This window comes from Coenobita brevimanus, chromosome 23 (assembly GCF_032717465.1).
Source record: "Coenobita brevimanus isolate Jiangsu-jjx chromosome 23, ASM3271746v2, whole genome shotgun sequence".
NCBI classification, from domain to species: domain Eukaryota; kingdom Metazoa; phylum Arthropoda; class Malacostraca; order Decapoda; family Coenobitidae; genus Coenobita; species Coenobita brevimanus.
Window position 1 is genome coordinate 66,071,763 of NC_136976.1, and position 27,934 is coordinate 66,099,696.

Genomic DNA, 27,934 nt, shown 5'->3' on the forward strand with positions numbered 1-27,934 from the left:
CAGCACATAAAATTATTATGGTTAATGACTGTCAGTCACTAATTATCTTCAATATATCTCAGACATCCAAGGAAGTATTGTCATCACAGTGATGAACTATAAAATCAAGTATGGAATACCTAAACACATTAACTTACCTTTTTTTCCCCAAAGCTGCCCCATCACATAACAGGACATCCTGTAGGAAGTAAAACATTATACTTTTTTTTTTTTTTTTGGGGGGGGGGGGAATGATAATTGGGTGAGGAAGGTGAGAAGTGTTAATATTGGGGGTGGGGTTATGAGGGGTAGACCGAGAAAGACATGGGACGAGGTCATTAAGTGATCTCAGGGTTAAGGGACTGAACAGGGAGGCTGCAATGGATCGTGCAGCATGGAGAGCCGCAATTGGGTGACCAAGGCCGACACACGCAAGCATGCTGGAGCCTTTAAAAATGAAACGAAACGAAACAAGTACAGTGTGCAAAATTATGTGACAACTTTGTGTGTGTGAAATTCTGAAACATATGACTCAGAAATCGTGTCTCTTATGCATACACAGCCTTCCAGTCAGCTGATAACTATACTTTCCAGTCAGCTGACTGAGCCTTGATGGCTGCCCAGTGTTTACATTTGCTGTGATCATCTACCCTTCACACCATTTTGTGCATGCAAGACCACTGAAACTCCACTGCTAATGCAAAATAACACCGGTAGTGCATAACAAATAGTGCCATGTACAATTTTAAGTGAAGTGATGACTTTTTGCATGTGAAATACTGAAACTCAGAAATCTTGTCTGGCAAGGATGCTGACCCTAGTGGAAAGTGTGGTGTTGCTCAGGGGCACTGAGGGAAAGCCTTTTTTTTTTTTTCTTTCTTTCTTTTAAATAAAGACTGCAAGTTACATGGTCACAAGCCCCCTCCCTATCCCCAATGAATTCATGCTATGTCGACCTCATTACACGATAATTTGTTCTACAATGGGTTTTCACTTGAAGTAACCCTATCACATAGCAGTTGTGACTGTACTTTACTTCATCACATACAGTGGCCTCATATACTACACACATTTCTTTAGTACTAATTGCCTTTAGTTAGGTACATACTCAAAATATTCAGTAAAAAAAAGAAATTAGTTTAATGAGGAAAACTTACATTAGTAAGGTTTGCTTCCACCGATGTGCTTGCCAGCATACGAACACCATAACAGCATGTTGGACAGCAGCCTTTTTTTTCTTTTTCCTCCTCTATTCATCATGTCAAACTGTAACTGTGCATGCTTGCCTATTATCACTGTTTACAACATTCTAGGAATTCTTGTGCCTTAAATTACCCTTGTATGATCACAATAATTTTTCCCCATTAGGCTTATTATCTGTCCAGGATAAATTTAGCCCAAAGCAACACTGTTGTCTGATCTACTTACTGTGGTGGACATGAGGCCACTGTACATTACTGGATGCTAAAATAATTTTTCTGTGACACTTACTGTGACACTTACACCGAGATCCTTTATACAGTGTAACGTGACTTGTCAGACATTTATCTTGACATATCTGAAAAAAGGAACAAGAGATTATGGAAAGAGAAACAGTATGGAAAGGAGACCTTGCTTGTGTGTAACACAGATCAGAGCCATGCATGTATTTTCAACAGTCACAAACATATTTGCTTATGATGTGTAAAGTCATCATTTCTTGTCTTCACATGTCAATAATATTTCTACCCAAAAACCAAGACAACACTAATTCTTATAACCAATATTATATTTCTTTTTAAAAATTATTTGCTTCTGAACTCAGTACAGTAATTTTAGATATGTATTTAAATCCTCCTAATCATATAAAAAAAGATGAACAACACAGAGGAAAGGAACTTCAGCATCAGTACTCTTCTTTATTAAATCTGCAAATGTTTCATCATCATCATCCCACCTCTTGCCTACGCACTGTTGGGGGTGGGATGGGGTGGGGAGGGGAGAGAGAGAGAAAGGAGGGAGGGGGGAATCAACAGCATGCCAAAAGAAATAAAATCATACACTCACTCACCACCCATGGCTCTGGAATCATGACTATCTCACAGGCATAAATTTCCACACATCATTATCATAATACCAACCTCTTTTTTCCCACCCAAGGATGGGGTAAGGTAGTGTCCAAAAAGCAGCAAAAAAATCTGACAGACTGAGAATTATCAACAATATGCCCATCTGAAGTGGATTGCACTCATTCATTAATCATTCATGCCCCCTGAATCTTGACTCCATCTCATGGGCATCACCAATACTTACATACTTCATATTACCTACCACCACAGTCAATCTAAAAACTATGACCAACGGGTAAAGAAAGGGGTGCCACACTCATTAAACATTCCTTCATACAAAATCCTTTAAACCAGCTCAATTTCATCAGTTCCCTGGCATCATTGATCTCCACACCTCATTTTCTCACAGACTCATTTACCATACCTACCCACCTACTAGGTACACTGCCTCCCACATTCAAACTCACTCAAATACACCCTTTTCAGCTTACTTTTTACACTTATTCTCTCCACATTCCCATACCATCTAAGCACACACTGACTGCAATGTCAACAGAGTTCCTCACTCCGCCTCCTCCAAAATTATATATTTCTTATCTTATCCACTCTCTGCACTTCACATACATTCCTCAGTAACTCAACTTCCACTGTTCCTATTCCAGACTTTACTTTTTCATGCCTCCCACATCCATAAGCTAATGAGAGCACAAACTCTTCCATGCAAGCCTCTCTCAGTGGTTACACTAAGATCTCTGTTTTGTCTCAAGGTTTTCATGGTGTCAGCTATCTTCCTATCCTCTTGCTATTCTTACTACTTCATTTGCATATTTAACTCTATTCTGTATCACACTGTTGTAATCAACCCAACCCTAATTCCCACCAAAACGATGGGGTGATGTAGGATGCAGAAACAAGAGTAGCAGAAAGGCTGAACTATCACACACAATCTGTTATATGACCAACACAATCATGCATACATCGCTCAAACCTTCAAGCTGAGGATGACGATGATGAGGAGAATGAGAGTGAAGGCAGAGGGAACAGAGGGGAGGCGGAGGCAGAGGGAAGAGGAAGCAGAGCGAGGCGAGGGGAAGAGGAAGCAGAGGGAGGAGAGAGGAGGAGAAGGAGGCAGAGAGAGGAGGAGAAGGAGGCAGAGGAAGGAGAGAGGAGGAGAAGGAGGCAGAGGGAGGAGAGAGGAGGAGGAGGAGGAGGCAGAGGGAGGAGAGGGGAGGAGGAGACAGAGGGAGGAGAGGGGAGGAGGAGGCAGAGGGAGGAGAGGGGAGGAGAGTGAGTGCCTGAGAGTTGCGTGGGAGAAGGGAGGTCACGGAGAGGGGGTAAGGGGTAGGGGAAGAGGAGAGGTCAAGGGGGTGGGGGGAGGGGGGTCACAGCGGGGGTAGTGGTGGGGAGAAGAGGGGAGGTCAAGGAGAGGGGTAGTGATGGGGGGAGAGGGGAAGCAGGAGGCAGAGGGAGGAGAGGAGAGGAGAGGAGAGGAGAGGAGAGGAGGAGGCAGAGGGAGGAGAGGAGAGGGGAGGGGAGGAGAGGAGAGGAGAGGAGAGGGGAGGAGAGGAGGAGGCAGAGGGAGGAGAGGAGAGGAGAGGAGGAGGCAGAGGGAGGAGAGGAGGAGGCAGAGGGAGGAGAGAGGAGGAGGAGGCAGAGGGAGGAAAGGGGAGGAAGCATAGGGAGGAGAGGGGAGGAGGAGGCAGACAGAGGAGAGAGGAGGAGGAGGAGGAAGAGGCAGAGGGAGGAGGGGGAGGAGGGGGCAGGGGGAGGAGGGGGCAGAGGGAGGAGGGGGCAGAGGGAGGAGAGAGGAGGAGGAGGCAGAGGGAGGAAAGGGGAGGAAGCATAGGGAGGAGAGGGGATGAGAAGGAGGGAGAAGAGGGGAGGGGGAAGGAGGAGAAGGGAAGAGGAGAAGGGGAGGAAGAGGAGGGGGAAGAGGAGGGGGAGGAGAAGAGGGGGAGGAGAAGAGGGGAAGAGGAGGAGGAGAGGGGAGAAGGGGGAGAGACAGGGAGGAAGAGAGGGAGGGAGGAAGAGAGGGAGAGAGGAAGAGGGGAGGGGGAGGGGGAGGAGGGGGAGGGGGAGGAGGAGGAGGAAGAGGGGAGGAGGAGAGGGGAGGAAGAGGAGGAGAAGGGAGGAGGAGAGGGGAGGAGGAGGAGGAGAAGGGAGGAGGAGAGGGGAGGAGGGGGAGGAGGAGGAGGAGAGGGGAGGAGGGGGAGGAGAGGGGAGGAGGAGGGGGAGGAGAGGGGAGGAGGAGGAGGGAGGTGAGGGGAGGAGGAGGTGGAGGGAGAAGGGAGGAGGAGATGGAGGGAGGAGAAGGGAGGAGGTGGAGAAGGAGAGGGGAGAAGGAGGTGGAGGGAGGAGAGGGGGAAAGAGGTAGAGAGAAGAAAGGAGGAGGAGGAGATGGAAAGGGGAGGGAGGAGAGAGGATGGAGAGAGAAGGAAGAGGAGGAAGGAGAGAGGATGGAGAGAGAAGGAAGAGGAGGGAGGAGAGAGAAGGAAGAGGAGGGAGGAGAGAGAAGAGGAGGGAGAACAGGGGTGAAAAAGAGGGGAGGGAGAGGTGCTGACTGATTGATTATTAAATATAATACAAACCTGGTGGTGAAACTGACAGGGTCATAAGCTGCCAAACAACAATGTAAAAGATGCCAAAAATAATAAATAAATTTAAAAATGCATACTCGAAACTATAAAGCACTCACAGCGCACATACTTCCACCAATGCCTTTAAAAAGGATCCAAATCCGGATCCATGGACCCTGCGTGGATTACGTAGGATTCACATCCACCCCAAAATTTAATTAATTGTTCCTTGACCCATGCCCCACTCTTCCAAAAATTTTTATTGAAATTCACAGAGAACTTTTGGAGATAATATATACAGGATCTAGATCCTGATCTGCCCGAAATATAATCAATTCTTTCTTGGCCCAAGGCCCACCCTTCCACCAAATTTCAATGAAAATCGTTGAGAACTTTCCGAGATACTATCTGGACAAAGAGAGACAGACAAACATAGGTGAATATATAACCTCCTCCTATTTCACTGGCAGGGGTAACAAAGTTAATATTCTTTCACAGAAATATAAAACTTACAATGACAACAAAACAGTTTATCAAATATCAGTTATTGGGAGAAGGAGGAGAAGGAGGAGGAGGAGGAATCCAAACCAATGTAAACACCAGTTATACCGCACTATATATGCTAAAAAGAAAAAAAGATAAAATAAAAACTCACCAAGAAACTTATATTCTTTGTGACCAAAATATCAGGCAGCAGCTCACACAGCATCTGCATATAAAGACAAATGTACATTAAGAATACCTGTAGTATGTGCAGTAATGAAGAATTTCATTATGTACCACAGATCAGAGCCATGCATGTATTTTCAACAGTTACAAAATCATTATTGCTTTATGATGTGTAAAAAGTCATCATTTCTAGTCTCCAACTAAACTGCCTCTTTAATCTATCAAAACCAACCATCAATAATCCACCAAAAAATACCATTCCTATTTAGGAAATATTCAAATTAGAAGCAAGGGCAATAGGAGTCCAGTGTTATTGTTGAACAAATACACTGAGATGGTACAGACATATCCAAAGAATAATGTACCTTCATACAAGGTACCCAAAATAAGATTATAGCATTTATAATTATCATGAATGCACTACTGAAAGACAAAGACCTTGTGTGATGTGGATGAGAATGAAATATGTACTGCAGTATACAACAGATCCTCAATTTGCACGGCTAACGTACTATAACCAGGAAATTTACCGTGCAAATGGTGCCATTCAAAAACATGTTACATGTATATGGCTAACTGATATGGCAAAAATCCCTAAATTTTTCCAAAGTCCCCCCTTTGGCCCTCTTGGAAAACTTTTACCCCCTCCTGATCATAGCTAACATTCATTGTAGTACACATAAATCCTCTATGAACATCGTCTGGGGAGGGGGGAGGTATACAAATGCTGATCCTTTGCAAAGACAAGAGACAGTGATGACTGGGTATCTGGGAAGGAAATAAAGTACAGCAATTATCTGGTGTGTGTGTGTGTGTGTGTGTGCATGCACAGCTGATTGTGTAGACAGATTTTTTTTTTTTTACGTGTCCGACTCTGGGCAAAGGCTTCAGGGCCTACTTCTCGGGGACATTGACCTATCCCAAGGCCCAGTAGTCCTCCTACACCTCCACATGTCACCACTTCGGTGCTAACACCCACCATCCATATTGAATACATGATAGGGCTGCCTCATACAGGACTGGTGTATTAGTATTAGCGGGAGTATTTTTTACGACATGTCGGTGGGTCATCTGGTAGATCAGGAAAGTCTGGTTTTAGGAAATTCAAATCCTTAAACTGTTCCCTGCCCCAGCCGGGATTCGACCCTGGGTCCATTAGGACTGCAGGCCGCTTCTCTACCGATTCAGCCATCGCCTCCCCTCATTTCATATCCCATAATTTTAACCATGTTGAATTTATGACCATTTGTTTTAGCAAAATCCTGCTGTACAAAAGGACACTGTTTAATTTATTCCAGGTGGGGTAAGCATGCATCCACATTTTTTTTTTTCTTCGTTTTGTGGGTCAGGCCAGGGTTTATCTTTCTGCACAAAACTTGTTTAGTACCAACTGGGCACACTCAAATTGGGGGACTACTATATGTGAGAGAGAAGAGGGTAATGAATGAAGTGTACTAAGACAAAGAAGCCTGGAGATGCTAAGGGTTCCCAGGTGAGAGCAAGGTGACAACAATTAACATCTGAGAACACTAACAAACAGGAAATCAAAAGAATACGGTGCCTGAGAATGTAACAATATGCTCTAAAGTGACTGGTGTATAGGAAGACAGCAGGCGCTGATAAGGTACTGTATGTGTAATGATCTTCACACCACTGGATATGACAGCACTGTGCAATTATAAAATGTTGTTGAGACAGAGCAATGAAAATCGCTTGAAATATGGCAGAAGACTTGTATGAGTTGTATCAATGCAGTGGGTGTGATTTTGCCTTTATACTTAAATGAAGGGCATATAAGTCAGGTGCAAAAGAAGGATGAGGGTGTAGAAGCTGCAGTAAAGGAGAAAAGAAGAATTTTCTGGAAATGGAAGAAGGGTGGTAACAAGGAGGAATACTTGGCTGCCAACCGTAGGGCTAGAAGAGAGGTATAGAGGGCGAAGTCTGAGTGACAGAGCCTTTTACTTGATAACCTAAATCATGGGGAAAGGAAAAATGATAATAATTAAAGTGGCAAATCAGATGAAGATGGATAATCGGAATATTATAGGTGGGCAATGTGTGAAGAATGATGAAGGAAGAGTAGTGGTGAACAGTGGGGATGTTAAAGATGCAAGGAGACAGCATTATTGCCAGTTGTTGAATGAAGAGTTTGACTGGGACAGAGAAGGTTTGGAGCCAGCAAATCCAGTGTTTGGCCCTTGGCCTTTGATTGACGCTGCTATTGTGAGTGAGGCAATAGGCAGGATGCAGGTGGGACCTGCAGCAGATGTGTCTGGGTTGACTGTCAAAATGTTGAAGGCCTCAGGAGATACAGAGGTGAGGTTAGTCATGGACCTGATAAATATGATATCAATGTGTTGTCCAAGATGACTGGTTGAAGAGTGTAACTGTAAAAGTGTACAAGGAAGGGTGATACCCTGGAAAGAGGAAATTATAGTCGTATAAGGCTTTTAGATCAGATAATGAAGGTAATGGAGAGAGTTCTAGAAGGTATGATTAGAGAAAGAGTGAATATTGATGAGATGGCAGTTTGGGTTTATGCCAGGCAGGGGGACCACTGATGCCATTTTCATTGTTCGACAGCTTCAGGAAAAATACATTAGGAAAAAAAAGGATCTGTATTTTGTTTTCGTTGATTTGGAAAAGGCCTTTGACAGAGTCCCTAGAGAGGTGGTGAAGTGGGCAATGAGAAAGCTTGGCTTGGAGGAGTGGCTGGTTGGGTTGGTTATGGCCATGTACGTGGGTGCTTGCACCCATGTAAGAGTGAATGGACATTTGAGTGATGAGTTTTCCGTGATTGTTGGTGTGCATCAGGGGTCAGTTTTGAGTCCCATGTTGTTTATCATGGTACCTGAAGCCCTCTCACATGACTTCAGAAACAGACTCCCATGGGAGATGTTGTATGCTGATGAGTTGGTGTTGATTGCAGAGAATGAAAGGGAGGCGGAGGAAAGCTTTAGGAAGTGGAGAGATGGTATGGGGCACATGGGCTTAAGGGTAAATGCAGATAAAACAAAAGTGATGATATCTAGGGTTGGTGGTGGTACAGTCAAAGAAGAGGGAGAGTGGCCATGTGCAGTTTGCCACAAGGGCGTGGGAAGTAATTCCATCTTGTTCAGTGTTTGTGATAAATGTGTGCACAAGAGATGCAGTGGTATTAGAGGTACACTGCGAGATAATGCTGATTTTATATGTGCGGCGTGTTGGGGAGAGCAGGTGGAGATTGTCAGGCATGAAAGGATTGAAATTGCTGGTGAGTTTCTTGAGTGTCTGGAAGAGTTTTGTTATTTGGGAGACGTGTTATGTGATGTAGGTGTGGCTGGAGCTAGCTCTGTGGCTAGGGTAAGAAGTGGTTGGAAGAAGCTCAGGCAGCTGTTGCCTCTCCTGACATTGAGAGGACTCTCCCTACGTGCTATCGGGTGTTCATATGCAGCATGTGTTACGAGTGTGATGCTGTATGGTAGTGAGACCTTGGCAGTAAAGGAAGAGAATATTTGCAGGCTCAAACGTACAGAAATGACAATGATTAGGTGGATGTGCAATGCGTCCCTGCGTGCAAGGCCTGGGGGGGCTGGGTTTCTGATGGAAGAGTTGAGAGGTAGGATCGGACTGGAGTGTATTGGTGTTGTGATGTGGAGAGGTAGATTGAGATGGTTTGGGTATGTGGAGAGGATGGGGGATGATAACTGGGTGCAAAAAGTGAGAAGTGTTAATATTGGGGGTGGGGTTGCGAGGGGTAGACCAAGAAAGACATGGGACAAGGTCATTAAGTGTGACCTAAGGGTTAAGGGACTGAACTGGGAGGCTGCCATAGATCGTGCAGCATGGAAAGCCATCATTAGGTGACCAAGGCCAACGCATGCAAGCATGTTGGAGCCTTGAAACGAAACATAACGACGTATGCCAAGTACTGAAGGAAAAAAATATGGAAAAATAATAAGAGAATATACCGTATATAAAATAGGAGGAGGAGGAGGAGGAATACAAAGAAATACAAATACAAAGGAGCAAACAGCAACAGACCTTATGGCCCTTACGAGGCTGCTTGTTACAGACTAGACTATGACTACAAGATCTAATTCTAGAGACTGAAGGAAATGAATCCATATGGAGTAATGTGATTAGCGGTGTTCCCCAGGGCTCTGTACTTGGACCGATACTTATTATCTATATAAACGATATAGATGGGGGTCTAAATTGTGAAGTACCCAAATTTGCAGATGATAATAAAATAACCAGTAAAGTAATTTAAAAGTTACAGTGGCAGCAGTTACAAAATGACTTTAATACTTTAGCAAGCTGGCCAGAAAAATGGCAAATGAAATTCAACACAGAAAAATGTAAAGTACTTAATATTGGAAGCAACAACGTCCATGAGAATTACACAATGAATAACATCCAGTTATCAAGTACAGACAATGAAAAGGATCTTGGTGTGATAACATCAAATGACCTAAAACTGAGTAAGCAGTGCACCAAGGTGGTTAAAACTGCAAACAAGCTGGTGGGTTTTATTGGAAGAACTTTCGAGTTTAAATCAGAAAAAGTAATACTTGCCTTGTACAACTTGCTAGTGCATCCCCATCTTGAGTATAGGAGCATTCGCGCTGAGTGGAAAATCTGCCGGACACCACCAGAAACTATGTCTCATTTTCGTTTTGACGGGCTAAGGGGGTCTTAGTTAAACTTCAGTATTTTTTTTCTGATCGATATTTACGATACTGGTTAAGCAGATACCTTTAAAAAAAATGTAAATTACTCTTACTTTTGTTTTCTCCCAAAATATCACCTAAAAATTCGTATATTTATATATTCTTCCATAAGAAGGTTAGGACAGTATCTGCCAATAAGACTGTTTTTGGACTGTAAGAAGCAAAAAAGGCGTATGAATAACGACAATCGTATATAATCTGACGTACAAAAAATGGCAAATATGGCCTATCCATAGTTTAATATTTATTAGACTCTAAAATGTTACAGCGTATCGAAGCCTAGCGCTGCCAGACGTACGAAGCAAGTCAGCTGATGGAGTAGGTCACAGTGCGAGTAAAGACATGGGTGTTTTGGTTTGCATGGAAAACTTGTTGTACCAGAGGCAGCAACTAAATGTCGACATGCTTTCTTGAAGTGAATTAAGTTTTATTCTTACTCACACGGAGTTTAATGTGTTAGTATGAATTATAATCAATTATTATTGTTGGTTAAAGATATACACATATATTTCTATGCATGCATAAACCAGGCTGCAACCGCTGTGAAATATTTTTTATATTACTATATTTTTTCATGCTCCATTGACAAAGCACTGTTTTATTGAGAAGAAATAGAATATTTACATATTTTTACAATATATATCATGCATGAAAAAGGCCATTCAATCATTGCCCGACGTGATTTTTTTTCCGTCCGAAAAATTAAAATACCGGTGATATCTGGCACTGGGGAGGCGGTGGCTCAATCGGTAGAGATGTGGCCTGCCCCCAGGTTCAAATCCTGGCTGGGGCAGGGAACAGTTTAAGGATTTGAATTTCATTAAATCAGACTTTACTGATCTACCAGCAGACCCGCCGACATGTCGTAAAAATACCCCCGCTAATACCAATACACCAGTCCTGTATGAGACAGCCCTGGCATGTATTCAGTATGGACGGTGGGTGTTAGCGCCGAAGTGGTGACATGTAGAGGTGTATGGTATGTAGGAGGACTGCTGGGCCTTGATAGCAGGCTGTAAAGCCTATGCCCAGAGAAAAAAAAAAAAAAAAAAAAAAAAAAAAAAAGTCGCGCGAACGCTCCTATTGTGTGCAATTCTGGTCTCCGTACTACAGAAAGGACATGGAAAAATTACAAAAAATACAGTGAAGAATCACAAAAATGATACCACAACTGAGAAACAAACCATGAGGCATGCTTGAAGAACTTAAATTATTTAGACTAACAAAACGCGGGTTAAGAGGTGACCTTATTGAAGTTTTCAAAATCATAAAGGGATATGACAACTTATACATGGATAAATACTTTGAAATAGACTGGTCGAGCCAAACCAGAAGTAATGGCTGTAAAATTATGGGAAAGTGTTTCCAATCCCATGAAGCAAAATACTTCAACAGTCGTAAATACCTGGAACAGACTCCCCACAGATACCATGAACAGTATCTCAAGATACTCAAAAACAAAATAGACAAGTATTCGCAAGAGAATCCTCAGCTGACTCTTTTTCTGTCCAAAAAACTTACTTTTACCAGCTACTTGTAAGTTCATTCCCCTTTTGTCTACAAGACACCCCGTAAACAATGTACCCATACGTAGCGTCGCATCACGTCACTATATATTTTTCAAACTATACAGTGCAAATAAAGTAATATAAGCACAGATTAGGATCTGTACAGATAGCTCTGAGTTAAGTCACTACCCTTACTTTCCACCTGTGATGGGCTGTGGATCACTGAGGGTCCCTGTCAGCCAAGTGACCACCATTGGAATTTTTTTTAATGTACCAGGGGTCACTGCTTCAGGAGGAAACTTGTGTACTTGTCCTACATGGGAGAGTTCCTTGTCTCATTGGTGTGAACGGAGTTGGGGCTGACTGACTGCTGCCTACCTTAAAAGCGCCAGGCAAGGCAGCCACACCACCCCTGAACATCCAAACTGTGCAGTTTCCACATTATGTCTTCAGATGCCCCATCAACCCCTCTGTGAGGCAATTCGGAATTCGCAGATATGCCCCGGAAGGCAAATGTTTCGGGAAATTTGAGAGGTCATATTTTTATGATTTGTGTGTTTGGGATGATGGATAATGATGAAATATCAATAAAAATAATAATAATTATATTTTACCTACCCATTACTGACGGTACAGCTGATGAATGTAGTATGGATAATCCATGAGGAAGCCACAGAACATAAATAAACACAACTTTTTTCCATCTGTTGTTTTCACTTATAGTTTGAACAGAACATTCTTTTCTTATTAGAAAAACTTATTTCTTGCTTCTGTGTACAATTATTTTCAAAACAGAATTTGTTTCCATATTCAAAAAATTGTAATTTCAACTTTTGAACTTTACTTATGCCACCAGTAATCAGAACAGAACTTATTTCTTCTCATTCAACAAAACTTTTCTTCTTGTTGTTATAGTTTGAACAGAACATTCTTTTGTTATTAGAAAAACTTATTTCTTGCTTCTGTGTACAATTATTTTCAAAACAAATAATCAAGAATTTCACCATCAAAAAACAGGAGAAAATACTCCATTTTAGAGCTGTTTTTGTCTACACCAGCAGCCCTTGTCACTCCACTGTGAGTTGCATCAAATCTATAGCAATTTGGTATGAATCTATCACCATTTGCCCAGATAAACCCAGATCCATCAGCACTACCAGTACCACCAGGCCTACGGGGAGGGTCACACACCTTGGGGTCATCATCAGCATCATCATCATCACTTAGGTCTGAATCATCAACACTCTCGTCACTCATGGGAATAAATCCATCACTGTCACTGTCTGCCATCCCCTCACTGTCACTACCACTCTCCTGGTCATCACTATCATACTCCAAACCTGGCGATAACTTACGTTTCACGCCAATACTACTCACTGATACCCCAAAGGTTGATGGAGTTTCTGTATCACTGGCTGAATATCCCTCAAAATCAGTGATGTCATGCACTTCCATCTCTTCACCGGGTCTACTAGTCACTTCAGAGTTCTCCAAGTTGATGTTCAGTTCTGCCATATCATCTGAAGCCCGTTTTGAGGGCGAAAAATGAAGATTTCCCTCTAATTCCATGATAAACACAATCGTGTTGCCTTAACCCTGCGTGTGGGCAGACGTGAAAAAAAATCGGTCACATGTACTGTTATTATAACATATTTTTGAAGCATTTTAGGCATATGTTTGTTTGTAGAAAATTATGTTATGATTTATGAGTCATTTTTAAGTAATTATTTAAGCATAAAATGTGAAAATTAAAAAAAAATCCACCCCAAACCCTGGTACATTTGTACCAGCAGGTTTGTTTACATATGACGTCAGAGCCCAGACCACTCTGAGTGCAACATGGAAGGCAGGGGGTATCAAACGATGTCACCCGTCGCCTGAGGCTCTTTTACTCATAAGTCCCGACCCGGTATACATCAAGAGAACCCGTCTTAAGACCAGAACCGGACTTAAAGGGTTAACTCAACACACCCGTTCATCATGTCATGTCGTAGTTATTAGATTTGTTCACTTTCTCTTTCAGGTTATTCAAACCAGTAGTTTATTGACAGAATGTGACTTTTCCTTTCTAGTCCTTCCGGTGAAATTTCCACATCAGTTTTTCCATGCTGCATGGTGGTTTTTCTCACTTTTTCCTGGAGGACTTGGGGGTGGAGATAGCCTTCTTGCTTTACTATTTTTATCCTTCAGCATGTAGAGATAGATCTTGTAGTCATAGTCTACTCTGTAACAAGCAGCCTCAAAAGGACCATAAGGTCTGCTGCTGTTTGCTTTCCTTTGTAATCCTCCTGGCTCTATCGGATACACCAAAAACATTCACAATATTCTGTAGCTTCAAATAAACGTAACCGACAGAGTGAAAACCTCACTGTTTACTGTTTAAAAAAATAAATAAATTGAAATGATATGCCCTTGTCAATCCCCTAGGTTACATCAGTAATTTTAAATACTACACCCACACTCCAGAGACAAAATATTTAAGAGCTTTCACTCAAGCCTTCATTTACAGGCAAAGACTAATACACATTTTACCCAGTGGGGCTGTTCAGCCAAACTGCCTTGGAAACTACTACACATCTACCCACTAAAAGCAACCCCAACAAGAGAATTACATACCATGATAAGTTTGATGAGTTGTCAACTGGACATCACCCTGAAGCCAATCTCAGCTGAAATGCATTATGACTTTTCAGTAAATGTTGCTCAGAGTTTTACCTCTTACTTCATATATATATCTATCAGTAAAAACTCTCAACCTTGTTATTCAGGTGAACTATGCAAGCATCATGATTACAGATTACAGCAACGTATCAAAAGAAATACATTAGTAACATTCTCAGTTACAAACAACTCCTACTACACGACTACTTACAGTGTCATGAAAACAGCTTGATACTTTGTTAACTAGGTAAGACTGAAGAGCATCACAACGGCAAAGTAACATTCCTTGCAAGTGTTACAGAGTTAGAGTATTTCTTATACATTCAGTGTCAACTACTGTTTTCAATGTTAATTATCCGCCTTACTTTTCTGGTGAACTATGCAAGCATCATGATTTCAAAGTACAGCAATACTGTATAAAAAAAAAAAATAGTAAAATAAAATAAAAATTAATGGGTAGTAACATGTTTGGCTACCACAGACCCAAAACAGTACTACAAGTCTTACCACATCTAATGCGGTAGAGAGAGAGAAAGGCACAAGGATGCTTACATGATGTTTTCAGTCGCGTAAGCATAACATCCATTAGCCTGGCAATAATGAACACCAGGCCTTAGATTAGACACTATGGGCGAGTATGGGGGCAGTGTGTGGGTAGTCGGGGTCGAGTGAGGGACGAGGTAACATCGATCCCGCGGATTTACTAGACGGAGACTCCAAAAGAGTGGAGTTCAAGCACAATGTGCGACTCCACGACCATCCTGTGGTGTTACTGCTGTAAGAATATTACGCCTATGAGGGACTAGTGTTGTGTACTTTACAACCCTACCCACACACTGATATTGTCAGATGAAAATTGGACCCGCCACAAGTGAGTTGCCGTTGCTTACCTTTAAGAATGCTAATTGATCTGCACATGGTTGATGTCACGACATAACCCGATTATAAATGTTGGAAAGTCTATGTATCTATCTATTGCCAGACGCCATAAGGACGAGAATTAAAGCAATATGTGTACAAAAAGTAAACTTTGGTAAATTGTAATTATGTGTATGACCAAGTGTTGTAACAATGACGAGTGATGCCATTAAAGCATACTGAGAGTGAAATTGCAATTCCAGGTATGACCGTATAAATAGTCAGGTCCAGCTGGGAGGGTTTCATTACCCCGTTTCCCCCTCCAAGAGTGCAGGTGGCTACAACAAGAGATAAATGTGGCTATGTATTTGGTAACAAGCCACAAGAAACTCAGCAACTCTTGCATACCTTACTGTACACATTTCACTTCTGCAAGACTTTGGCAACTTTGGTATGTCAAGAGTTGCTATTTCTGGTGCCTGGTTAAGCTACTTCGCTTTTACTAAACACATTCAACGGGTTTCTAAATACTTTTTCCATTGGTTCCTTAAGTAACATTCTTTTGTTAGCAATTTTTCAACATCATCCCTCACATTTTCACACTTTCTTCTCTCATCAGTCCCACAATTTCACAGTCTGTGATACTATATCCAAACTTCAGAGTACAGTACAATCCCAATTAACCGAGAAGCTTGTGGAATTTACCTTCCCGGTTACCAATTATTCCTGGGTATCTGATATTACAGTATATACTCTGACATCACTACTGTATATACAATACTGCTCATATCCAGGGCCACACTAACATTTTTCCATTGAAATAACCTAAAACACACCCTCATTGACGTAACACACTTGGTTGCAGTGTCTTGCAGTAGTGTAAAGTGCACACGGTAAGTCTGTTTCGTTAAACATTATTCATTATCCAGTATTTTATTCATCAAAAAGAAAAGTAAACTTAAGTAATAAACCTTGAGCATTTATTGGAGAACTGATGATTTGGAAAGAAGTGTTGTACAGTACAGTTATCATAACTCCCTTGCTAACAGTTGTGTACATGTGCCATGGCCTACCCATTTATTCCTCACTTGACTACCGTCACCATCTCTCACTCGCCACTCAGCTGTTTTGCAGATAATACAATAAATACAAAGGAATTGCATGTACAGTAATTTTGTCAAAGCCCAAAATAAATGCTTCATATCTATCAGCTAGTTTTTCTCCTCTGCCAATGCAAATGTGCTCTAAGTTGACATCATAATAGAACACATCTGATGACAATGTTGATGCAAATGCATTCTAAGATGACATCTTGGAACACATTTGTTAACTGCAGATGGGTTCTAAGATGACAGTCTTATAACATATTTGAAGATAATGCAAATGCGATTTACGACATCATCATCTTAGAAAACATTTGATGACAAAGTAAATGCATTCTAAGATGACAATTCTGGAACACATTTGATGACAATGCAATGGCATTCTAAGATTAAATAATCTCAAAATGCATTTGATACCAATGCAAATGCATTCTAAGATTATATCTCAGAACACATATGATGACAATGCAAATGCTTCCTAAGAAGACAATCTTAGAATGCATTTTCTTCATCATCATCATCATCCAATCCTACATTGCCCCATGAGGAGCGTAGGAGCCCGGGGCTAGGCAGTTGGTCTCGACATTTAAGATGAGAGTGACCAACCTCACTCATCCCAAAGTGGCATTACATGAGCAATCAACCCCAACCACCCCTTGGATACAAATCTTCACCGTTTCAATCCGACTGGAGCGCAATAATTACCCACTAAACCACCAGGTGCCAAAATTTGGTTATATGGTTACCACCCAGCGTAGTAAATGGTTTTCTGGTGTACAGGAAACCATTTGGCTTGTCACTCAGTGTAGAGTCACCCACAGGCAGAAGGAAAAGAATGAAGGAAAGAAAGACAGAAGAGGGAGTGTAAAGTCACCCGTAAGCAGAAGGACAAGGAAAGAATGAAGGAAAGGAAGACAGAAGAGGATGGAAGGAAAGAAGGATGGAAGAGGGGAAAGGGCAGACACCCGAGAGCAGCACTACATTGAGTGAGTGGATGGTGAGCGCCCCCACCTACCACAATACTGGCAGAAAAGATAAACTCTAACTAACAGAAATCAACCATTCGTTTTATTTGATGAAATTACTGTACTTGCAATCCCTATGTATTTACTGTTTTATTTGCAAAACAACTGAGTTGCGAGTGAGGGGTGGAGTGAGTCAGTGGCAGTGAGGGCACATACACATAATTGAGCAAGAGAGTCATGAACTTGTGATAATTCTACTATAGAACACTTCTTCCCAAATCATCAGGTCACCAATAAATGCTCATGATTTTATTTCTAAAGCTTATTTTTCCATGTTTTTATGAATAAAATGAATAATATTTTAACAGAATAGACTTGCCAAGGTATGTAAGATGCTGGAAGCTTGTGGATAGTTAGGGTCGGCTGGTTTGGTAGAAAACTGCATTGGTACCATACATTTTTGGCCAATGAAGAGTATACCTTTTTCAGTGGAATTATTCATCTTGCTTTTCACACACATACATACACACATACATACACACACACACACACACACACACACACACACACACACACAAATAGCCTGGGTCCCTGTGATTTCGTATCTTAACTTGTGGCATTTCTTATATTAAATTCTGTTATCAGTGTCTTACAATGTTCATTTTCAAGACTTGCATTTGTTCAGCTTTTGTTTCAAGGTGACCACAATGTGTAAAGATTTGTTTGCACTTTAGGCTTCAGAGAACATCACTAATCAGGACACGACAACACAGGATAGCACAATGGGGAGAGTGCTTGTTTACTGACTGACAGTGGAAAGCTGACTGGTGATTTGTGGAAGTATGTAAGGTGACTAACCTAGAGGGGGAGGAGGGGGGGGGGCAGCTGGAAAGGGGATTAACTAGGAAACGACCTTGACCAGAAATGACTTGACATCCTCCCCAACTTCACCCAGTCTCACATGACTAACCTGTGCTGGGGTGGCCAATGAAAGTGGCACAATTATATTATTTACATCTTAGCCAGTCACTGAATTTTCCCGTTTGTCTGATAATTGCGGTAGCCTGGTAACTGGATAACCGGGATAATACTGTAGTCTTTTTTCTTCAGTGATCATTAATCATCACCTCCTTTCTCTCATTCTCTTTACTGTTTTCCAATTTCTCTGTCTCTCCGTCATTAAACAAAAAAGTTAAAATTAATTTTTAAAAAATGCAACAAATAATTCTAAAAGTACTCACTGACTGTCAGGGGCTCTGCAGACAACAGAAACCTGAAAATGAAACAACATAATAATACAGTAACGCATATCAAAGTATTAACATGTAATTCATTCCTGAATTAATCAGAATCTTCACCATCTTCAGTATCATGCAGTTGGGGAAAGAAGACATTAAATCATCATAATGTATATTGAGACATTACATAATAAAACTAACATATTGTAATAAAGAATCTGCATAATGTTCACTCAATGCGTTGCGGCTCTCGGGTGCCTGCCCATTTCCTCTCTTCCTTCCTTCCTTTCCATCCCTCCTCTTCTGTTTTTCTTTCCTTCAATCTTTCCTCTTCCTTCTGTCTACGGGTGACTACACTGAGTGACAAGCCTAATGGTTTCCTGTACACCAGGAAACCATTTATTACACTGGGTGGCAATTATCATCCATCATCCAATCCTGTGTCGTCCCATAAGAAGCGTAGGAACCTGGGGCTAGGCAAGTTGGTCCTGACATTTAAGATCAGAGTGACCAGCCTCACTCATCCCTGAGTGGTATTATGTGAACAATTAACCCCCCTTGGATATGGACCTACATAAGCTCAATCCGACTGGAGCACCTTAATTACCCACTAAACCACCAGGCGCCATAATTTTGTTATGTGGTTACCACCCAGCGTAGTAAATGGATTCCTGGTGTACAGGAAACAATCTGGCTTGTCACTCAGCGCAGAGCCACCCATAGGCAGAAGAAAGAGGAAAGGATGAAGGAAAGAAAGATGCAAGAGGGAGTGTAATGTCACTCATAGGCAGAAGAAAGAGAACAGAATGAAGGAAAGATTTCGACAGAAGAGGAAGGATGGAAGAGAGGAAAGGGCAGACACCCAAAGCAGCACTACATCGAGTAAGTGGATGGTGAGCGCCCCCACTTACCACAAAAACCATATAACCAATTTATGGCACCTGGTGGTTTAGAGGGCACTCCAATCAGGTGACCAGGTGCAGGTTCATATCTAAGGGGTGGTTGGGGTTTATTGCTCACGTATTGCCACTCAAGGATGAGTGAGGCTGGGCACTCCCATCTTAAATTTCAGGACCAACTTACCTTGCCCAGGGGTCCTATACACCTCATGGGGCAACACTGGATTAGATGAATTAATGAATGAATAAGTGACTCAATTACCCTTGTCCTAGGCCCATATGCTCCAGATGGAGTAATAAAGTCTTGGACTGGATGATGCATGGTTGGATATTATTCACTAGAAAACAATTCCTCCAACTAATGTAGATTTCCACAATAAACATGACATGAAATACCAAGGTGGTTGGGGAATGGCTGGGAGAAGGAGGGAGGTGAGAAGACAGGAAGAAATCAGTAGGATAGAAGTTGTGGAAGCAATGAAGAAAGTTAAATTGGGGAAAGACCCAGGAATTGATGGAGTGTGTGGTGAAATGCTGAAGCATGGGGGAGAGATAGTAGTAGAATGGATGTGGAAGATGTGTAGATTGACCTGGGAGGAAGGTAGAGTCCCGGAGGATTGGAAGTCAGGTATAATTATTCCCTTGTACAAAGGAAAAGGGGAAAAAGAAGTGTGTGGTAATCACAGGGGCATTCGTTTTCTTAGTATAATAGGAAAAGTGTATGGTAGGATACTTACTGACTGAGTAAGAGAAAGAACAGAGGAATTGGTTGGAGAGGAACAGGGAGGCTTTAGGAAGGGAAGAGGTTGTGTAGATCAGATATTCATTCTTAGATCTTTAGTGGAAAAGTTTCTAGGGAAGGGAAAGAAGTTTATGCTGCTTTCATGGATTTGGAGAAAGCATATGACAGGCTGGATAGACAAGGATTGTGGAAAGTATTAAGAATACATGGAGTAGATGGGAAGTTGTTGAATGCTGTGAAGAGTATGTATGATGGTGCTAAGGCTGCAGTGCATGTGGATGGTGAACTAAGTGAATTTTTCTCTCTGAAGGTTGGGTTGAAACAGGGATGTGTCATGTCTCCATGGTTGTTCAATCTGTACATGGATGGGGTAATAAAAGAGGTACAAGGTAGGGTAGTGGATGTTGGAGTGGCCCTGGTGAGAGAGGATAGTGTTTGGAAACTTCCTGTACTGTTGTTTGCAGATGATACTGTGTTGTTGAGTGAAGACGAAGGGGAGCTGCAAGGCTTGGTGGATGAGTTTGGGAGTGTGTGTAAGAAACGGAATCTAAAGGTGAATGTAGGGAAGAGTAAAGTGATGGTCTTTGAGAGAGGCGAAGTCAGTGAATGTACAGCGAGGTTAGATGGTGAGGAATTGGAAAATGTGAGTATGTTTAAGTACTTGGGTACTGTGATGAGTAAGGATGGAGGTTTGGAGGGTGAAGTGCTTGAAAGGGTACACCAGGGAAGAAAGGTTGCTGGTTCTTTGAAAGCAGTGATAAGAAACAGGGAAGTGAGCATGGAAGTGAAAAAGTTACTACATGACAGTATTGTGATACCAACTCTAATGTATGGAAGTGAAGCTTGGACGTTGTTGGAAGGACAAAAGTCAAGAGTGAGAGCAGTGGAAATGAGTTATTTAAAAGGAGCCTGTGGAGTCACATGGAGAGACAGGCTGACGAATAAGGATATAAAGGAGCGTTGTGGTGTGGATGTGGATCTGATAGGAAGCGTTAGGAGGAACACACTGAGGTGATTTGGCCATGTGGAGAGGATGGAGGGTGAGAGACTGACGAAGAGAGTGTATGTGAGTGAGGTGGAGGGGGGAAGAGGGAGGGAGAGGCTGAGGATGAGATGGTGGGATGGGGTGGAGAGGTATATGATAGAGGGGGGTGTGAGTTGGGAGCAGGGCAGTGAAATGGCAAGGGACAGGGCACGTGGAGGCGATTTGTTTGTGGCCACCCCAAACAGAATTGAGGCATCTGGCAATAGATAGATAGATAGATAGGTAGTATTACTGCAAGTGAGAAATTCTTGACACTTCTCCATCATCATCATCATCATCATCCAGACTTCCTTTCCCACCCTTGGGCAGGGAGAAGAGTAGCAATGTCCAGACAGCCCAAATTTGCCCAATCCAATGGGCCACGCTTCCATTCACTCATCATTCAATCCCCCGGAATCCTGCCTCTATCGGACATGCCAAAAATATTCACCACGTTCTGTAGTTTCACATAAACGTTTCAGATAAAGTGAAAACCTCACTGTTTATTTAAAAAAAAAAAAAAAAAAAAAAAAAATTAAAAAAAAAAAAAAAAATCATATGCCCTTGTCAATCCCCTAGGTTACATCAGTAATTTTAAAAACTACACCCATACTCCAGAGACAAAATATTTAAGAGCTTTCACTCAAGCCTTCATTTAAAGGCAATGACCAATAAACATTTATCCAGCAAGGCTGTTCGGCCAGACTGCCTAGGGAACTACTATTACTACTACACATCTACCCACTAAAACCAACCGCAACTAGAGGATTACATACCATGGTAAGTTTGATGAGTTGTCAACTGGACATCACCCTGAAGTCAATCTCAGCTGAAATGCATTATGACTGCTCAGTAAATGTTGCTCAGAGTTTTACCTCTTATTTCATATATATATCTATCAGTAAAAATTCTCAACCTTGTTATTCAGGTGAACTATGCAAAGCATCATGATTACAGATTACAGCAATGTATCAAAAGAAATACACTAGTAAAATTCTCAATTTCAAACAACTCCTACTACAAGACTACTTACAGTGCCATGAAAACAGCTTGATACTTTGTTAACTGGGTAAGACTGAAGAGCATCACAACTGCAAAGTAACAATCCATGTAAGTGTTAAAAAGTTAGAGTATTTCTTATACATTCAATGTCAACTACTGTCTTCAATATTAATTATCCGCCTCACTTTCCTGGTGAACTATGCAAGCATCATGATTACAATGTAAAGCAATACTGTAAAAAAATAAATAAATAAATAAATAGAATTACGAAAAAAATTAATGAGTAGTAACATGTTGGGCTACCATGGACCCAAAACAGTACTACAAGAGTTAAATGTGACTATATGTTTTGTAACAAGCCACAAGAAACTCAGCAATTCTTGCATATCTTACTGTACACATTTCATTTGTGCAAGACTTTGGTAACTGCTGATATGTTAAGAGTTGCTATTTCTGATGCCTGGTTAAGTTACTTTGCTTTTATTAAACACATTCAACAAGTTTCTAAATACTTTTTCCATCAGTTCCTTAAGTCGCATTCTTTTGTTAGCAATTTTCCAACATCATCCCTCACATTTTCACACTTTCTTCTCTCATCAGTCCTACATTTTCACAGGTCTGTGATACTATTTCCATATTTCTTAGCAGTCTTTTTGCTTCAGAGATCATTAATCATCATCTTTCTCTCAATCTCTTTAGTGTTTTTCAATTTCTGTGTCTATCCTTCATCAAACAAAAAAGCTAAAATTAATTTTAACCCCTTCGCCATGAGGGTGACTAATCTTGTGTGATACCGTGTAAGTTCAATACTCGTTATACGATGGGGTTACGTCAGGTCATACCTTAACGTATAACGATTTTATTGTAAATCGGGAGATTTAAACACATTATAAAAGGGGGGTTACATCAACTCAACTTCTCAAAGTCACCTACCCAAGACTGACACAAAAATGACAACCCAACTTAATCACTTCTTGTGTCGGTCCAAGTCGTCTCCAAAACCAACACACACACTATCACACCAATACAGGTGGCGTTACTCACGTACAGTAAATCATTGCAACAACACAACAAACACACTTGAGCAACATTGGCCTGGTGCTACACGATGTATAGGCCTACTGTAGCACGATGCTTGGCTGAGAGGTGACGAAAGGTGGGGGGCACATGTGAACGAGTGGAAAAGACAGGGCTTGGAAGAGGTAGCAGGACCGCAACTGAACCAAAACAATGCTCTGCACGCTGGGGCCACCATCTTGCCTGAGACAAGTGACGGTCGCCTTGCATGTGCCTGGCGCTTCAGACGAAATTTTCCAAGGGCAATATCATTATAGTGCGAAATTCATCACAAATCGGATTTTGGGGTGGAACTTTTCTGTTATTGTTGTAGCAAATTATCGTATACTAAATCAACATATAACGAGTAGTGACTGTACGAGGCTCCACCCCCCCTTGTTCCCCCACACTACTTTTCCTGGGAAAAGCTGCTATCTTGCGAAAATGGCTATGGTGTTTTGTATGTTTGTGTATACGTGTGTATGTGAGTATATGCCTGTGTGTGCAAGACTTTATCTGTCAATGGTTGTGCTTGTTATAAAAATAATATAAATCAAAAAATATTTTTGAGTAGGTTTATACAAATTACAGAGCAGTGAAAGTATATATTTATATATATATATAGATATATATGAATAAATTCAAAGTATTTACCTATTAGAAATGTTTCCTCTGAACTCAGATCTAGGCCTACATTTTCTTGACCTTCACACCCCTGCTTGGCCCAGGCTGTAGTGTATCCTGGCTGTGCACTAACGATACTGTACAACATACTTCTGCTCCAGTACATGTAAATGCAGGGCAATTTCATTATTCCCATGGAAACAAAAGGCTGATAAAAGTGTACATATCACTTTCTGAACCTGGACGCTGTTTACTTTACCCCTTTTCTGTGGGTGTTCACTGAAAAATTTATTTGCATCAAAAAATAGCTTGAAAGAGTCCAAAGGTGACACGATTTCAGATTTGCTGATAACTGGGTTCAGCCCGAAAAACTCAGTCGTAAATTCAGGCACGTGGTTGGGACGTGTGTCAACAAGTATGTCGCTTATCAACCGCCAGCCACCTTTGATTTCTTTTTCATGAATATCATCAAATTCATCACTCTCAAGTTTTTCACTTGACGAGTCATCGATATCCGAGTCTTGAGCCAATGGCTGATAGTCCTCATCACTCGAGGAATCGCTAGATTCCTCAAGAATACACTGTGATTCGGCAAAATTCACTATGGAGGGAATGACAGTACACTCTCCTATGACACACAGTCAAGACTGATCCTGGTGGCATGCAGAGCTACTGTCCAATACGCCATCAATCACGTGCCCTCTGATATATATTGGGATGGCTGAAGAACAAAAACAAAAAAAGTAGGTGGAGCTTATTTTATCCTCAGTAACATATACAAGCCAATATGTAAGGCCCAAGCACAATAAACTAAACCCTCTGCTGTCTCCTTTCGTGGCATTGACATATGACGAAACAGAGGCATCGTAGCGTGCACGCACTGGAGGGCTATGACGACTTACAAGCATCATCGTGGCGAAGGGATTCAAAAGAAATAAGGAAACAATTTAAATGTATTCACTGATTGTCAGGGGCTTTGGAGACAACAGAAACCTGAAAATGAACCAATATAATAATAATGCATATCAAAGTATTAACATGTAATTCATTCCTGAATCAATCAGAATCTTCACCATCTTCAGTATCATGCAGTTGGGGAAAGAAGACATTAAATCATCATAAAGTATACTAAGATATTACATAATAAAACTAACATACTGTAATAAAGAATCTGCATAATGTTCACTCATTGTAGTGCTGCTCTCGGGTGCCTGCTCTTTCCTCTCTTCCTTCCTTCTTTCCATCCTTCCTCTTCTGTCTTTCTTTCCTTCACTCTTTCCTCTTCCTTCTGTCTATGGGTGACTACACTGAGTGACAAGCCTAATAGTTTCCTGTACACCAGGAAACCATTTACTACGCTGGGTAGTAACCATCCATCCATCATGCAATCATATGTTGCCCCCTAAGAAATGTAGGAACCCGGGGCTAGGCAAGTTGGTGCTGACATTTAAGATCAGAGTGACCAGCCTCACTCAATCCTGAGTGGCATTACTTGTACAATAAACCCCAAGCACCCCTTGACTACAGACCTACACAGGCTCAGTCTGATTGGAACACCCTAACCCCTTCTTTACCGAAAATGTGTTTTGATGTACCCCGGTACATCGCCTGTAAACACCTGTGAGACATTGGAACCGCTACCGTGGTACGCTGGTACACCCTCTAATGAATGGCAGCTTATGGGCCTCAGGGTAGCCCGGTAAGGCTGTTTCTGAGGCCCTCGTGTTAGCAACGGCTCTGTATTTTGACAACAAAGACTGTGACGAAGTTCTGACCAATTCTGACATCATAAGATACGTCATGACTGAGTTGCGGTGGCACCAATGGCTTGCTCACTCATCTGTGATGTAACCTCTTTTAGACCAATCATTATTTTATTTTTAATTTCTACTACAGATATCATATTATCTGCTGACATATCGCAAAATTTACACCCCTTGGCCTGCCTGAGAGAGTCAGTTACCATCCACTTGACCACGAGAGAGGGTGCACAAGATATTTTTCTTTCATGACGTCTCTGGTGGATTCCGATAGTGACGAGTTTATTCCTCATGAGGATACTTATTTAGATGTATTAGATGATGATGCAGCAGTCTCTGATGTGTCAGTAGATGACTGTGATCCTGAAAATGATAGCGATGTTGATATGAGTGAGGAGGAGGAGGAAATTAGTAGCGAGCTTAGTGACACTGCACTCTCGGCAACTAGAGGGTCAAGGTTGCCATCACCATCACGTGTGTCCACACACTTCATGCTCAGCTTGCAAGGTAAATAAATAAGCCATCCACCTGTGCAGGAAATTTTTATCAACCCAGTTTGTATAGTAGTTACCTGGGTAACAGTACTTCAGCATAAGATATGTAAACTTATATACCATAATGATTTATTTTATAATCTTTTTTTATTACCAACATCATGCTGGGTTTATGTGATCATCAGTATATAAATAAATCACGAAGAGTGAATACTAATGATGTGGCAAAAAATATACACTACCCCTCACACTACGGGAGGGGGAGCTATCAGGTCGGTATGGGGGGTAAACGTAGTGCTTACATTGGGGGGTAGGGTCGGTAAAGAAGGGGTTAATTAGCCACTAAACCACCAGGTGCCATTATTTGCTTGTGTGGTTATCACCCAGCATAATAAATGGTTTCCTTGTGTAGAGGAAACCATTTGGCTTGTCACTCAGTGCAGAGCCACCCATAGGTAGAAGGAATAGGAGAGGATGAAGGAAAGAAAGACACAAGAGGGAGTGTAAAGTCACCCATAGGCAGAAGAAAAAGGACAGAATGAAGGAAAGAAGACAGAAGAAAAAGGATGGAAGAGAGGAAAGGGCAGACACCCAAAGCAGCACTACAAGTAGATGGTGAGCACCCCCACTTACCACATAACCAGTTTATGGCACCTGGTAGTTTAATGGGCAATTAAGGCACTCCAACTGCATGAGCAGGTGCAGGTTCATATCCAAGGGGTGGTTGGGATTTATTGCTAACGTAATGCCACTCAGGGATGAGTGAGGCTGGTCACTCTCATCTTAAATTTCAGGACCAACTTGCCTAGCCCAGGGGTCCTATGCATTTCACAGGACATCACTGGATTAGATGAATGAATGAATAAGTGTCTCAACTACCCTTGTCCTAGGCCCATATGCTCCAGATGGAGTAATAAAGGCTTGGACTGGACGATGTATGGTTGGATATTATTCACTAGAAAACACTTTCTCCAACTACTGTACATTTCCACTATAAACATGACTTAAAACAACCAAGATGAGGTATTACCGTATGTGGGCAATTCTTGACACTTTTCCATCATCATCATCCGGACCTCCTTTCCCACCCTAGGGGCAGGGTGGGGAGTAGCAATGTCCAGACAGCCCAAATTTGCCCAATCCAATGGTCCACGCTTCCATTCACTCATCATTCAATCCCCCGGAAGCCTGCCTCTATCAGATATGCCCAAAACATTCTGTAGCTTCACTTAAACGTATCCATTCATTCATCATCCAATCCTCCATTGTCCCATGAGTAGCGTACGAGCCCAGGGCTAGGCAAGTTGGTCCCGACATTTAAGATGAGACACACCAGCTTCACTCATCCCTGAATGGCATTACATGACCAATAAACCCCAACCACCCCTTGGACATAAACCTTCACCGGCTCAATCCAAGTGGAGCTCCGTAATTACCCACTAAACCACCATATGCCAAAATCTGGTTATGTGGTTACCACCCAGCATAGTAAATGGTTTCTTGGTGTGCAGAAAACCATTTGGCTTGTCACTGAGTGTAGGGTCACCTACAGGCAGAAGGAAGAGGAAAGAATGAAGGAAAGAAAGACAGAAAAGGGGGTGTAAAGTCACCCATAGGCAGAAGGACTAGGAAAGAATGAAAGATAGACAGAAGAGGATGGAAGGAAAGAAGGATGGAAGAGAGGAAAGGGCAGATACCCGAGGGCAGCACTACAACGAGTGAGTGGATGGTGAGCGTCCCCACCCACCTCAGTGTTTACTAAAAAAAACAAAAAAAATTATATGCCCTTGTCAATCCCCTAGGTTACATCACTAATTATAAATACTACACCCACACTCCAGAGACAAAATATTTAAGAGCTTTCACTCAAGCCTTCATTCACAGGCAATGACCAATACACATTTTACCCAGTGGGGGCGTTCGGGCAAACTGCCTTGGAAACTACTACACATCTACCCACTAAAACCAACAAGAGGATTACATACCATGATAAGTTTGATGAGTTGTCAACTGGAC

General features: G+C 41.9%; 1 long non-coding RNA gene across 1 annotated transcript; it reads right to left on the reverse strand.

Annotated features, from left to right (window-relative positions):
* Positions 1-130: 130 nt before the first annotated feature.
* On the reverse strand, positions 131-27,934 carry LOC145392878 (uncharacterized). The gene is made up of 7 exons (XR_013896077.1): positions 27,904-27,934; positions 21,759-21,811; positions 18,321-18,352; positions 14,109-14,161; positions 5,259-5,312; positions 1,471-1,537; positions 131-178 (listed from the first exon to the last, which is right to left on the reverse strand). It is a non-coding gene; the product is annotated as an uncharacterized LOC145392878 (long non-coding RNA).